The sequence below is a fragment of the Meleagris gallopavo genome, chromosome 9 (genome assembly GCF_905368555.1).
Source record: "Meleagris gallopavo chromosome 9, MGAL_WU_HG_1.1, whole genome shotgun sequence".
Classification (NCBI taxonomy): Eukaryota; Metazoa; Chordata; class Aves; order Galliformes; family Phasianidae; genus Meleagris; species Meleagris gallopavo.
In genome coordinates, this window is record NC_139412.1 from 291,600 (window position 1) to 304,698 (window position 13,099).

The window sequence follows — 13,099 nt, forward strand, 5'->3', positions numbered from 1 at the left end:
GGTGGCAATGCCCAGTCATGGCCTGAAGCAGTGATGGAGCACCTGGTGGGAAGGCAGGGTCAGCACAGGGGAGCTCAGGTGCAGTGCAGCTCAGTGATGGAAGGGATGGAGCCAGGATCCACCGCTGCCCAGCCCTCATTTAAGGGTTGGCAGTGGAGCTGAGGGCATCTTGCTGGAGATCCCAGCCTACTTGAGGCCTTCTAAAGGTAAGCAGTCTTTTTCCTTTGTTTCTGCATCTACAGCTGTAGCATTTAGGCTTGTTCTCATTTGCTGCAGCTAAAGGCTTTGCCACCCTGCTATTACTGCTGTACTTTCCATCACGTTATCAAGTTACAACAAATCTTTGTATTTCAGTAAGAATAAGGTAATGGTCTGAAGCAACACTGAGCTGTGTTGTCAGTGGGGCCCTCAATCTTCTGAGTAAATGGGAGGTCTAAAAGATGAGCACTGGCTGTGAATTTTAAAAGCCACTTTGGCACCTCAATGGCCACTTTTCTAATGAAGTGTAGTGTAGAGAAGGGTCTCGTAGAGCATCTGGAGAGCCTCCTGAGATGGCAGAAAAGCGGGTTTCTAGGAAGAGGAATAAGGAGTTTATAAGAAGCAGAACTGTTCTAAATAAGCGTTAGTGCGAGCTGAGACAATATTAAGGTGGCGAGAAGCCCATGAGGAATAAATAGAAATGATGCTGTGAGTCACCAGCGTTCCTTTACTGCTCACATCACAGCGGGAGCAGAACATCTGGGCAGCGTTGTTCAGTGGGAGGCTGAGCAGCTGCCAGGCAGGGCTGAAAGGCGCTTCTGAGTGCTTCCAACCCGGGCATGGGATCCTCCCCGTGCTCCAAATCCACCATAGAGCAGCACTGGTCTCTTTGGTTCCACAAAATGTAGGTTTTAGAGAGCACAGCTGACCCTCCTGCACCCTTGAAAGTGGGGGTGTGCCTGTGTGCGTATTTGTGTTTATAGGTGTGCAAGCCTCATCTGAAATACAGTACCCTCATAGATAGTGTATGTGAGGGGCAGGCCTTCCCCAGGGCTTCAGGGACCAGCCATTAGATCACAAACAAATTTGGTTGAGGATCCTATATGGGATTGGATCACATTTTGGCAGCTGTTGCTGTTACCCCCCTTCCATGATGCCTTGCAAGTGAGAATAAATAATCAGCAGTGTGTCTGGGACGTTTTTTCTGCTCAGAATCAGACCCAGAGGCTCTCCAATGGCATCATCAAAATAAATCGCCCCTCTCCAGAATGGATGATCACAGATTTTTTTTCTCAGTTTTCCAAAATATGAAATGCAAACCAGGTGTAAGGAGCTTCTCTGTTCCCCAGCAGCTTTGCCTGCTGCTATGGCCTGTTTAGCTGCCACCCTCCCTCAGCACATCTCTGCTGAGGGCACTGCAGGTACAGAGTTGTGGTCAAACTGCAAAGCTCACTTAAGTGGTGAAGGAGTGAATTACTGGTGAAACAGCAAAAGTCTGTGAAAAGAAGTGTGGTTCATATGAAAACAGAACTTGTGTGACAATTAATAAGCTGGACAAATGTTATCCAGATTTGGAACCTCTTTTGGCACAGATCCTGTCCCACTCCCTCTTCCAAAATCAGGCAAGCTCAAAGGCAGGCAGAGGTTTGGCTGTCTCCTAAGGGTTTTAGGTCTGGAAGCCTCACAAGCACTCGTGCTACGTCCATTATTTGGGGTGACCTTTCTGTGATGGCCTCTGCCTCTCCAAACAACTGTTGGCACCCCAGCACTTTTGGTCTCCTCTGCCCTGTCCCTCTTCTTTTCTCTGGGTGAGGCTGTCAGTAGTCCCAGGAACAAAGCTATGGAGGGAGGAGGATGCAGTGTTCCTTTGCCATGATTAATGGGCAGTGTTCTTGGAGCTAATAAGAGTGTTGTCTTTAAAACAACATTCATCAAAGGAAAGAGCTTGTTGGTTGCTGATTTATGAGGGAGAGAGACTACCCTCCCTCTGTAGGCTGCTAACCCTGAACTGACTCACTGACGAAAATTGTTTAGGCCATGATATTCCTGAAGGATTACATTTCAGATCAAGGCTTAAAGGGCGAGGAGCGTAACTGCCTGCCACCCTTCTGCACGTGCCTCCATCCATCTTGAGGGAGTACTGGGGCAGCAGGAGCACACCCCAGAAGCTCCAGTGATCAAAGATGCCTTTCTGGTTGCTTCCAATAATGCTAGTTTCTCCCATGTTTTCCCCTTTGCTTTGCAAAGAGGCAGCATGCTTAGCAACTTGGTAATTTGAATGAGGACAAAGGGAGGTTCCTCCCATCAGAGCGTGCTCGGGGCTCGGTCAGGGGAGATCCCACAGGGCACGTGGGCATCTGCAGGCAGAGATGGGACAAACAGAGGCACAAGGACGGCTCCAAGAGCGTACCATTAAATCCTTCGCCCTGCACGGGGAAGGGGCAGTTCCCTGCGGGATGGTCTCCTTCTGACCCCGGTGGGCTTCGTGCTGCGTGCTTCACTTCTCTGGAGAGGGCTCTTCAGCATCTACCCACGCAGGAAGACCGTGTCTGAGACACAGGCGCTCCAGAGGAATGCTCTTCTACTTCGTGGGAACTGAAAGTCATCCCGAAGAACTTCAGGTGCTCCGCGAGCTGCTCGAGCGCCGCCGGCTCCCCTCGTCCTCCGCTCGGTGTCACCACCCCGCCATGGCCGCCAGGTGGCGCTGCGGGCCGCCCCGCCGCACCGAGGCCGCTGTGGAGGCGCTCCGAAGCGAGCCCGCGGTCCGCTCACCTGGCTGGGGAGGACGGGCGACGGAGGGCTCTGCTCCCCCTCCGCCTCTATGGGCCGAAGGTGCCGGCACAGACCTTCCTTTCACTGCGGCTCAGGGTCTTCAATTAACTACAAGATATCTCAAGTTCTTCGCCACGTGGGTAGGTGTGGGACCCAGAAAAGCACTCCGATGTTTTTTGGGCCTCACTTTTCCGGACGTGGGCCAGGAACATGACCGCAGCCCAGCCTGTCCCTCACCAGTGAGTGCTGACTATCAGAGAAGTGTCATGAATTCCACTCAGCCTTCAGTCAGTTGATCAAATGAAGTCATACCTCGTGCTGCAAGGAAGCTCTGTTAATGGATATGTTTCTTGGAACAATAAATGCACATCAAAACGACAGTGCAAAATTCATTAGAGAAATAACACCCGAACTCAAATGAGAAACAGGGAAGGAAAGAAGTGACTTTGTGAAATTTGCTTCGTCTGAATTAATACTGATGTGACATTTATATCAGAAGTGTGTGCCCTAACCTGCTACATGCACTCTGCTTTGTCTTCTGGTTGCATTTGAAGACCACAGCATCCTATGGGTACAAATCAAAGTGCTGTACAAACAGGTTTTCAGGGTTATTGTTCTTTGCTGACTGAGCTTGTGGAGATCTTCAGAAATACCCTTACTGACACCTCCGCAACCTGGGTTCTGCCTTTTGGCAATCCAGGCTTCCATGAGCTGATATGAGTTTCCAGTATATGCGGCATCCAGCACAGATACGCGCTGACTGCAGAGAGGCAGCACTTGTTTGTTCCAGCATCAAGCACAGTCGGCACGCTCTGTGCGACTCGGCCCTGTGACAGCTGGGGCACAATGAACTGCTCCTATTTGTCCAACACGTCACTCAGCAAAAATAAAAACAGCTGAGAAAGCTTCGCTTCTGGGAAGCCGGCAGATACCGCCTCTGCGTGTCAGAGCCGTGCTGGTGTTGGGGAAGGACGTTATCGCTGCACCTCGGTGTGCTGCTCAGTGCTCACAGCTGCTCCCCGGGCACACAAAGCCCTGATGGGGGCAGAGCTGTGCGGTACCGGCTGGTTCCACACCAGAGATGTGGGAGGTGGAGCCCCACGGCACGGCTGAACGGAAAATGGTGTCTTCAAGCTGATGGAAGGATGCATTCACTTCAGACGTTACTGTGGGTCTGCCTGGCAGAAGAGAGAGGGAAGGAAGAGTTCTCTTACTGTTACAATGCTTGAACGGCCCCAGAATTTGTTTTAAAAGGCTGTGTGGAATATAGAAGGTGAGGTGTGAGCACAGTGCAGCATGGAACTCTATTGGTTGCCCAGAGAAGGATGGGATGCAGGTGGATGGACCTGCAGCTCGTACTCCCTTGTTGTCTGGTTCTACCTCCGTACCTTCAGCAAATCATTGGATTTCTCAGCTGTCCCCTTCCCATAAACTGAAGCTAATGGTAGAAATGCCTCTGCTTCACAAGAGTGCTGGGTATGAATTAACGCAAGCTGAATAACGAGACAGAAGACGCGATGTTAGGATGAGATAAAATTGCTGCAGAGGAAACACATTTTTCAAATTGCTGCGGTCTCAGGAGTGAAATAGCTGGGCATGATGGGTCTAGACTGAGGAACACGAATTAGATGTCAGAGACATCTGGGAGTTCATGTGATCTGGACTGGAATGCCTATAGCTGAAGCAGCAAGAGCATGGGGTTGTCTTCAGGATACAGAAAAGTGTTCGTTCTTTCACTGTAAATGGAAAGGAGGTCCGCAAGTTAATGATCCTAGCGATGAGTGGGTTTTGTCCTTTCTCTTTGCGTTGGCCAATTTAATATTAAGCCCCATGACTTTAAGCTAAAAATTCATAGCAGACAGATGTGAGCTCTTGTGCTTTCTCCCCTCCAGCCACAGCATGGGACGCCTGGTCCAATATTTATTCTATCGTTGGGGTACACACAGCACCAGAGTGGGGATGATAAATGAACAATTCGTACTGCTGGACTGGATTCGGAGTTTGCCAATCATTCCAAAATAGTTCCTGAGTTAGTCTATCGCTAATCACCTACTTTCACCATAACTGGGAGGCCAAGAAGTTCTCGCAGGCAGCGCATGAGACATAGAGGGGAAAATGATTAAAACAAAGCCAAAAATACCACCGCGTTGGAGTCATGAGTCAGATGCCGACCTTTCACATAAACGCCGCGGAGAGGCTGAGATCGGACGGCACCGCGGGGCTCCCGGTGGGAGGGAGGGGCGGGCGGACACGGAGCTCTGCGCAGGAGGGGACGGGGCGGTGACAGCGGCACGGGGGGGTCGGAACGGGCTGCTCCCCGCAGGTCCGCAGCTTCGTGCGGTGTCGGCACGCAGCAGCCGACAGCTGTGAAAACTTTAAGCTTCCATCGGTCGGGCTGTTACGGCCTCTCTTCATACGGAACCCGCAGCTCTCCGTGAAAGTGACTGCGAGTGACCGGATTTCGGAGATCTCACGCACTCTGAGACTCCCCGCGAACCTCCGAGCTGGCGCCAGGGCGGGAGGAGTAACAAAACGCTTCTTACGTCCGCTCGGGCTTTTCTCCCAGTTTTGGCTCTGGATGCAAAGCCGGAACAAACTCCACTGGTTCACGGCTCGGGCCGTAGGGAGCGCAGCACGGAGCGCAGCACCGCCCGCTCGGCGGCAGGGAGATAAACCTGACCAACCCTTCACGGCTCGGCCTGGCCTCTGCTTTGTGCCCCCGCGCTCCACACCAGCGGCCGCTACCCGAGCGTGCGGCCGGAGCCGTGCCGTGCCGGGACATTGGCCGTGCTGTCCCCGCAGCTCTGCGCGGAGCCCCGCACCGCCGCTACGGAGCGCTGCTCCCGAGGCAGACGGGGGAGGAGATTCCAATCGTGTTAATCAGCCGGGTGTCGACCTTACCCCTTCTGCTGTAGGAAAACATTTCCTTTCGCTCCCCTTAAAAGATAACAAACGGTTCCGTCCTTCAGTCCCTGCCAGATCCTCCTCAGGGGCAGAGAAGAAAGGCCCCGTCCAACCCGGAGCAGAACGCCGCGCACGGAGCCGTACCAGAGCCGAGCCGTGCCGGCTGTCCCGGCGCACCGCGGCCCGACGCTGCCATCCACCCCTCGGCCTGCTGATCCCAGGCGCTGGCAGATCGGTGCGCAGAGCCTTCGGAACCCAGCGGACACAACAGCAGCGTCCGTTTGCAAGGAACGGGCTCTGCCCACGGCCACCGAACCGCCGCAGCACGAAGGGCAGCGGTGCGATTGGGCGGCGATGTGGCGCCGGCGGCACTCGGTGCGCCGCTGCCCTGCGGCTGCGGGGACGTTCTGTGCAGCTCAGAGGTCAGCAACGTCTAACCGAGAGCAGGGAGATGGAAAGGGAAGTTAGAAAACAGTCTCGGTATTTGGTTTCTAAGTCCAGAGTCACCCACTGGGGTCTGCTGGTGTTTGGCCATGGATGTTTCACGGGATCACAATTTTCTCCCTCCCAGGCAGAAATTATTCAGCCAGATAAAACAAGCAAAAGATACCGGTTGTGCTGATTCACGAGGAAAACATTTCCCTTCTATTTTAGCAGCATTCCAGCAGGAAACTGCAGGGCGGTTTGCTACGGGCATAGAAAATGGGACAGGTTACACATTATCCAAGAGTTCCTGGGTACCCATTAAGTCCTTCATGGCCTGAAGTCTGTAAGTCTGTCTACAATGCACAACGTGAAGTAAGGAGTGTTATCCCACTCTTTAAGGAGCTTCAATAGCAGGAGGAGCTTAAAGAGAGCAGCCTGGGGCTCAGTGGAGTCTGATTTGCACCTCTGGAAATGGGTTCTCATTTATACCACGCAGTGGCTGTTTTTCAGTGGCATCAGTGATGCAGCTGAAAGCTCTAGCCCCCGCATCTCAAAGTGCTCTGGCATTTCGGTAGGAGTTAAACAGTTTTCACCTGAAGGCCAAGTCTGCTCCCCACGTAAGGATAACAGCTTATTCTCATCTGCTTTCTGAAACCATGAAGTGGTTTCTCCCTCCTATGAATCTTTCCATGCTGTCTCACCCCTCTGCTGGTAACGAGGCTGTGCCACAGTTCTGACTCCTCTGAGCGCAGCAGCTGCACTGTGGGAGTTCTGTGCTGAGGGGTTCTGCTGCAGTGCCCAGAGCTGCCCTTTGTGCCTCTGCTGCCCTCAGCAGCTATTGCAGTAAATGGTCTGCATTGCTCAGAAAGAAGGTGCTGCGTAGTGATGCTTGAAAGCACTGTTTCTGAGCTGATGAGAGTTCAGCTCTTCAGGTGTTACTCTCAGCTGCACTTGCAAGGAGAGAGCCCCACATTCCCTGGGCCCTCTGCTGTATCCAGGACTGTGTCTGGAGATGCTACTGCCTTGGAACTCCCTGCAGCCTCGGCACATCTTTCTGACAATGAGCTGCTCCTTGCATGTGGGATGCTGTCAATTTGTGATGACTTTAGATGCAGGCAAAGCAGCATATTGGCCTCTCTCTGTTCACAGCCCCATGTAGCTGTACCGGACTCTTCTGCACCATTTTTCTCTTTTGAGATAGATAAATACTATTCCTGAATCAGAATGGGAGAGCTTAGGCTGCAAAAATAAGCAGAGGACAATAGCCCAGAAGTTTTTCTGTGCTCTCGTTTGAGGTCTCCAATGTTGACAAGAGATAACTTTTCCTAACAGAAGGATTTTAGTGTTCAGTTCCTTAGCTCAGTATAGGTCAGTGCTGGGTGCTCCTCCTCCTCAGCTGCAGCAGTGACCACAGCAACCTGGCTGGGCTGTCAGCTTTTCACTTAGATTTTACTCTGTTCATTAACACAGCCAAACTGAAGAGAATGAGGAAAATTGCTTGCCAGGCCCTGCATTTGGCAATACATTTTCTGTACGAAAAGGAAAGACCTCTTTAGTTTTAATTGTTCATACTCTTAAGCTAACAAAGAGAACAAAGTAAAGAGAGGTTCATGACATTTCTCCTCTGAGGCCATCCATGCACCTGCAGGAAAGATTCGGCTTCTGTGCTTGCCAGGCTAATTGGTGCAACAGAAAACACAGAACATTAACATGCATTTAAATTCCAGGCTCAGCATAGTCATAAAAAAGAAAATATGCTTGAAAGATGAATCCACCTGATCCCACAGCCACTTGATGGTAAATGGTCAGATGAGAGAAAAGCAGAGGGGACTTTATTTGTGTTGGTTTCCTAACTGAGGTATCAGCTGGGGCAGGGATGAAAATTGGAAGGAGAATGGGTGGCACCTGAGTTCTGGGCTGGACAAGACCTGCATGCACAGATTAATCCAGGAGGAGCACTGGGGGGCAGGAGGAGGTCTAGGTGGACGGATCCCCTTAACAAAGTTTTCCTGCACAGCTGCAGCTCTGCAGCCTCGGACCAGCAAGTGCTTGCAGACAGACTTGTGTTCAGGGCTTGCGTTCAGGACTGAAGGGGGAATGAGCACTGAGCCTCCCACACAGGCAGCAGGCTCCGTGTGGGTGCTGGGAGAAGTGCACTGCTCAGTGCTGCTGCGTGATCTCACGATGGACTCGGGTGTTTCCTACTTACGTTACTCTATTTTCACACATTGTGCACCAAAAAGTAAAATGTGCTCCTGTAGATGAAGAAGTAAATGTATTTGGTGACTGCGTACAACACACAAAAAGTTGCTGACCTTTTCCATTTCTGTTAGCAGCGAGTTTTCTGTTAAGGAAAAGGCAGATTTGATTTCTTTTTCCATCCTGTATTCCAACACCTGTTACGAGGAAGGACTCCATCAGGGGAGTAAGGCTGTGAAAGGCTTGGAGGCTGCGGGAGCCGCAGCTTCACCACTGCAAAGGAGAACGTCAGAAGGCGCCGGGCTCTGCTCCTCCCATCGCCAGGGCTGAGGGCTGCGATGTGCTGCTGTGCCCTGAGCTGCCGTGGGCACGAAGGTGTCGGCAGGAATTGCTGCTCTCATTGCTCTCTGCTGCCTTCATTCTGCATGGAAATCGTGCGGCTAGCTGTCAGGTGGGGACAGAACGCTCTGTTGATGGCAGTCTGTGTGATTGTAACGGATAAAAAGGACAAAAAAAAGAAAAAAAATGAGGCTCAAATCCAGCCCTAGCAGCTTCAGTAGACAATATCCACGGGCTCAGGAAGAGGGCGGATTCGTGATGTCGTATTGGCATTCTTTGTTGTCACCCAAACCTCTCCGAGTTCAAGGACTATCAAACCCACTTTAATGCCTTTCTTTTCCAGCCAGTCTGAAGTTCCATTATTAACCCCTGTTACATTCTTGACATTTGTAGTTTGAATAACAAAGCCTAAATTGTAACTGTCCACAGAACATCAAACGCAATTGCAATTGCACTGTTGTCTTCTTCTTGTTCCTCCCATTGAAGCCATTCTTACGGATCTTACCCCTCCACCCACTGGCTTATGACGAGAATCCATGCTGTTTGAAACGTATGCTAACGGCAGGCTTGAACCTGAAATAGCATACATGAAAGCAGTGCTCCCATTTACATGGACAGCTGATGCTGGATTGCACTCTGATCCTGGGGAAACTGAACCTGACTGCCACTGGTGTTCGAACTGCAGCTCTGCTGCCTGAGTTTGGGTTGAAATTCAGACAGCAAAGGAACTTAGTTAGGTTATAAGTTCTGTTTCAGATTTGAGCCATCCGCTGCTCAGCATTCCTTATCTTTAGCCCAGGTTGGCACAGCTCCACTCAGTTCCATGGAGGAAAGCTCACAGCCGTGGCATGAGAGCTGAGCTCTGAGGGCACGGGGCTGATGGGAGCAGCCTGGTGCAGTTCAGAAGTTATGAATTCAGTCCTTGGCTGCCCTGTGTGCACCTGAGCTGGCTTTACATGCATCACGTGAGGGAAAGGTGAGCAGCTGCACACACTGAGCAGTGCCTGTGGGTGCCATCATGGTAAACGGTATTGCAGGGCATCAGCTTCACCTTCTGTACCTCAAAACATAATGATGGTAATAAACATCAATATCTGAGAGCAAAGGAGCTTTCTTGTGCCTCTGAAGTTACAATGCCTCTGGTTTCATGTCTGCGCATCATCTCTGCATTTCTCCAGAGAGCTCCCAACCCTTCAGGAGACAAAATAACCTTCTGGCATTTAACAGTAAGACACCCAAAGGAAAAATACTGAATGCCTTTAACGTCTTCAGCTGCAAAGCCTCCCCAGACACGTGGGCAACTTGCATTTTGCTGAAGGAAAACAACACAGAAAACCCCGAAAAATTTTCTTCCACAGCTCAGGCGCTGCTCTCCCAGCACACCTGGGCAGCTGAGGGATGGATGTGGGGGAACTGCCATGCAGACACAGCGGGCAGCGCCCAGATCTGCTGCACATCTGCCTGGAAGCCACGGCACAGTACTTGTCATTGGTGTGAGTTGTGTTAAAACAGCCTGATTTCAGCTAAACGCTTCAGGCTGTGCCTTCGGGAGCACAGCAGGCTGCCTTCCATCTCTGCTCACCTGTCTGCATGCAGGAACCAAACACAGCTGAGGTCAGTGGGGATTATTGTGAAAGGAAGATAGGATGCAGGGATGGGACTGCACTGAGTTTCATTCTGAGTGTTTCAGGAGGTTCTAATGCACACCTGTAAATAAATCCTTTGCATCTGAAGAAAGATAACGTGTCTGAGATCCTGCTGAGGATCTGATTAAGCTCATTGCTCTCATTTCTGAATATGCTGGCAGTACAAAGCCAACAACACCACACTGGGCAAAACATGAAGCACACACAGACTTACAGACAGGATAAGGCAATGGCTCTTCAGATGCAAGGAATCTCATAGTCCAGATGGAAATGGCTTCAGAGGAAAAAAAGAAAAAGCAGAGGCCTACAAGATCACTTGTTGTGCAGAATGTCCTTACGTGCCTCAGGCAAGAAGGTACAGTAAGTACGGACTTCAGCCATCTCCTGCTGAAAGCAACCAGAGGTTTGTCACAGGTTTGGGGTGGGCAGCACGTAGACCCCAGGAAACATCCATCCCATGCATGTCTTTTCCCTCTGATGGGAAGGATTCCCATTTCAGAGCAGTGCCTCTGCTATTTACTGCAAAGATTTTCACTGGTTTCTCCAAACGCCTCTGGCAGATGCAGGACCAGCTGCACCAGGTGCCCAAACTGCAGAAGTGTGCAATTGTGAAAAGGTTCATCACTGTTTGTGTGCTTTGAGAGAGGTTATGTGGCTGTGGCCAACTCCAACCGCACGGTAACACAGAACACCCGACTCTGGGTGCAGAGGGAAAGCGGCTGCAGACAGAGCCACAGCACAGAGGAGATGGGAGGAGGACAGAATCCAAAACCTTTTTTCTTTTTAGTAAGGTGTGAGCTGCACATGCTGGAAATTGACAATGACTACAATCTCCAGTTCAAACACGTATCTTCCAATATCTGTGTCTGAGACCAAAATCACCTTTGTTTCTTGTGAGGCTGTGTCTGTATCTGCCAAGAAGGATTCAGACATGGGAAGAGCGCTTATTTAAGAAGAATCCATCAGGGCTGAAATTCCACTAAAAGCCTCACTTCAAGATTTCAAGCTTGGAGATTGTTGTGATTTTTGTTCTCTCCGTTAATTGCATTACCCCCACACGTGCAGATGCTGGGTGCCCCAGGGATGCTGCAGGGCTCCGTGCCCACAGGGCACCGCAGGGCTCTACGCACCTGGGACGGATCCAGAGCCCCGTGAAATGCACAGAGATCTCCACTGAGCCTCCAGTCGGCCTTCACAGCACTGCCTTGTCAGAAAGGTGCCGTAGGCACTGACTTTCTTCACCTGCTGTTCTGAGAATTAATCTGTGGAGATCAGACTTTCGTCCTCTGCATCAGGGGTGTGTGTGTGGGCAGCCCACACGGATGGGTGGCCAACGTGTCCTTCCTGCTCCTGCTGATGACTTTTGAGATCATCCAAATGTCTCAGAACAAGAAGAAAAGAATCCTGTTCTTTTTTTTTTTTTTTTTCACAAGAACTGGCCAACAGCCTGTATCCAAAGAGATGTGACAATTTCACTGCATGCATTGAGCATCCTGCCTGCTTTATTCCACTCTTTTACAATGAGAGAATGAAGTTTGTGGGCCACGAGGGCTGCTACAAAAGAAATGGCTCCTATGTTATTATGTTGGCTCACGAGGTCAGAGGTGGACGTTGATAAGACAGCAGCAGAAGCAGAAGCATTGATATTCCATCACATTTTGTGACTGATGGCAGCAGAAAGGTGGTCTGACAAAACGGTGTCTGACATAGAAGTACATACGGAGCAAATGGATGGCACTGAATTTTTCCACGCAGAAAAGATGGCACCAATTGCCATTCATCTTGCTGAGCATTTATGGAGAACAAACAGTGGATGTGAGCACAGTGAGGAGCGGGTGGTGAGGTGGTGACAGCGACAGTGGCTCACCTCCACTGGTGCAGATATTTACAAGGATGGTATGCAGCTCTTGTTCACTGCTAGTGAAAACACACAGTTAACGGTGGTGTTGAAAAACAGTACTTTGCAACTGAGAACTTTCTCTCTCAAACAGTGTTATTGCACTTTTGTATCTGTTTCCATGGAAATAAGTAGGCATATGGGAACTGTTGAGTTCTGGCCTGAACCACTGATGGATCGCCTGGGGAAAGGACCCGGTCAGCCCTGGGAGCACAGGTGAAAGCAATTCAGCTGCATGACAGAAAGGGGTGTAGCCTGGCTGCACCTCTCATAGACTTCATGGAAGGGGTGACTGCCACTGGGAAAGGGTCTCTGGGTGGAGATTATTCCCTCTTGTAGAGTTTCCTTGCAAGCTGAGATCTTCAGAGATGGGCGAGCATTTTCTCTTTGTAACATCGTCCCATCCGTGTTAGTCCCTTTTGCTATTCTATTCCTGTATCACCTTTCCACCACGTTAATCTTTCTGATTGTAGCAGTAGGATGCACAACGTTCAGAGCGACCTACGCTCTCCCCTTCTGCAAGGAAGTCGCAGAGGAGCGTTCCCCCAGAGCTCTCCAGGTGGGAAACTTCACTCTGCCCGCGAGGCACGGCGATAAATGAGAGCAGCCCCCGAGCCGCGGCGCTGCTTTCTCGTTAACCTCGCGCGCACCCGCGGATGAATCGCGCTCCTCGCCGTGCTCCGACAGCCCGGCACGGAGCGGCCGTCGGCTCTGCTTCCGAGCGCCGATCTCCGCTAAAGCCTGAGGAGCGCAGCGGGGCGCGGAGCCCCCGGGCTGCACGTGAGGCTCCGCGTTGCCTGGTCCGGCGGAGCTCCGAGCCCGGGGGGGGTCCGAGCCGGGGCTGCCGGCGGCGGCACGGCCGGTAAGTGACGGGGAGTTTTTCTCCCTCTGTTATTTGGAGATTGTTGAACTGCGTTTAACTCGCGCTTTGCGACCT

The 13,099-nt window shown here is 51.3% G+C and overlaps 1 protein-coding gene and 1 long non-coding RNA gene across 5 annotated transcripts in view; one reads left to right on the forward strand and one right to left on the reverse strand.

Annotated features, from left to right (window-relative positions):
• The window catches only part of LOC100550755 (G-protein coupled receptor 83-like), a 27,772-nt gene continuing 14,673 nt past the window's right edge, over nt 1-13,099 (forward strand). For 3 of the 4 annotated variants that reach the window (XM_010715109.4, XM_010715111.4, XM_085231014.1), the window contains exon 1: nt 6,043-13,024. The gene's annotated coding sequence lies outside the window, so the exon portion shown is untranslated. Of the gene's footprint in view, nt 207-6,042; nt 13,025-13,099 lie in introns of those variants that run through there. The other variant, XM_085231015.1, reaches the window with a different exon arrangement.
• On the reverse strand, nt 4,270-6,092 carry LOC146543756 (uncharacterized). Its single transcript, XR_014885071.1, has 2 exons — nt 5,800-6,092; nt 4,270-5,688 (listed from the first exon to the last, which is right to left on the reverse strand). It is a non-coding gene; the product is annotated as an uncharacterized LOC146543756 (long non-coding RNA).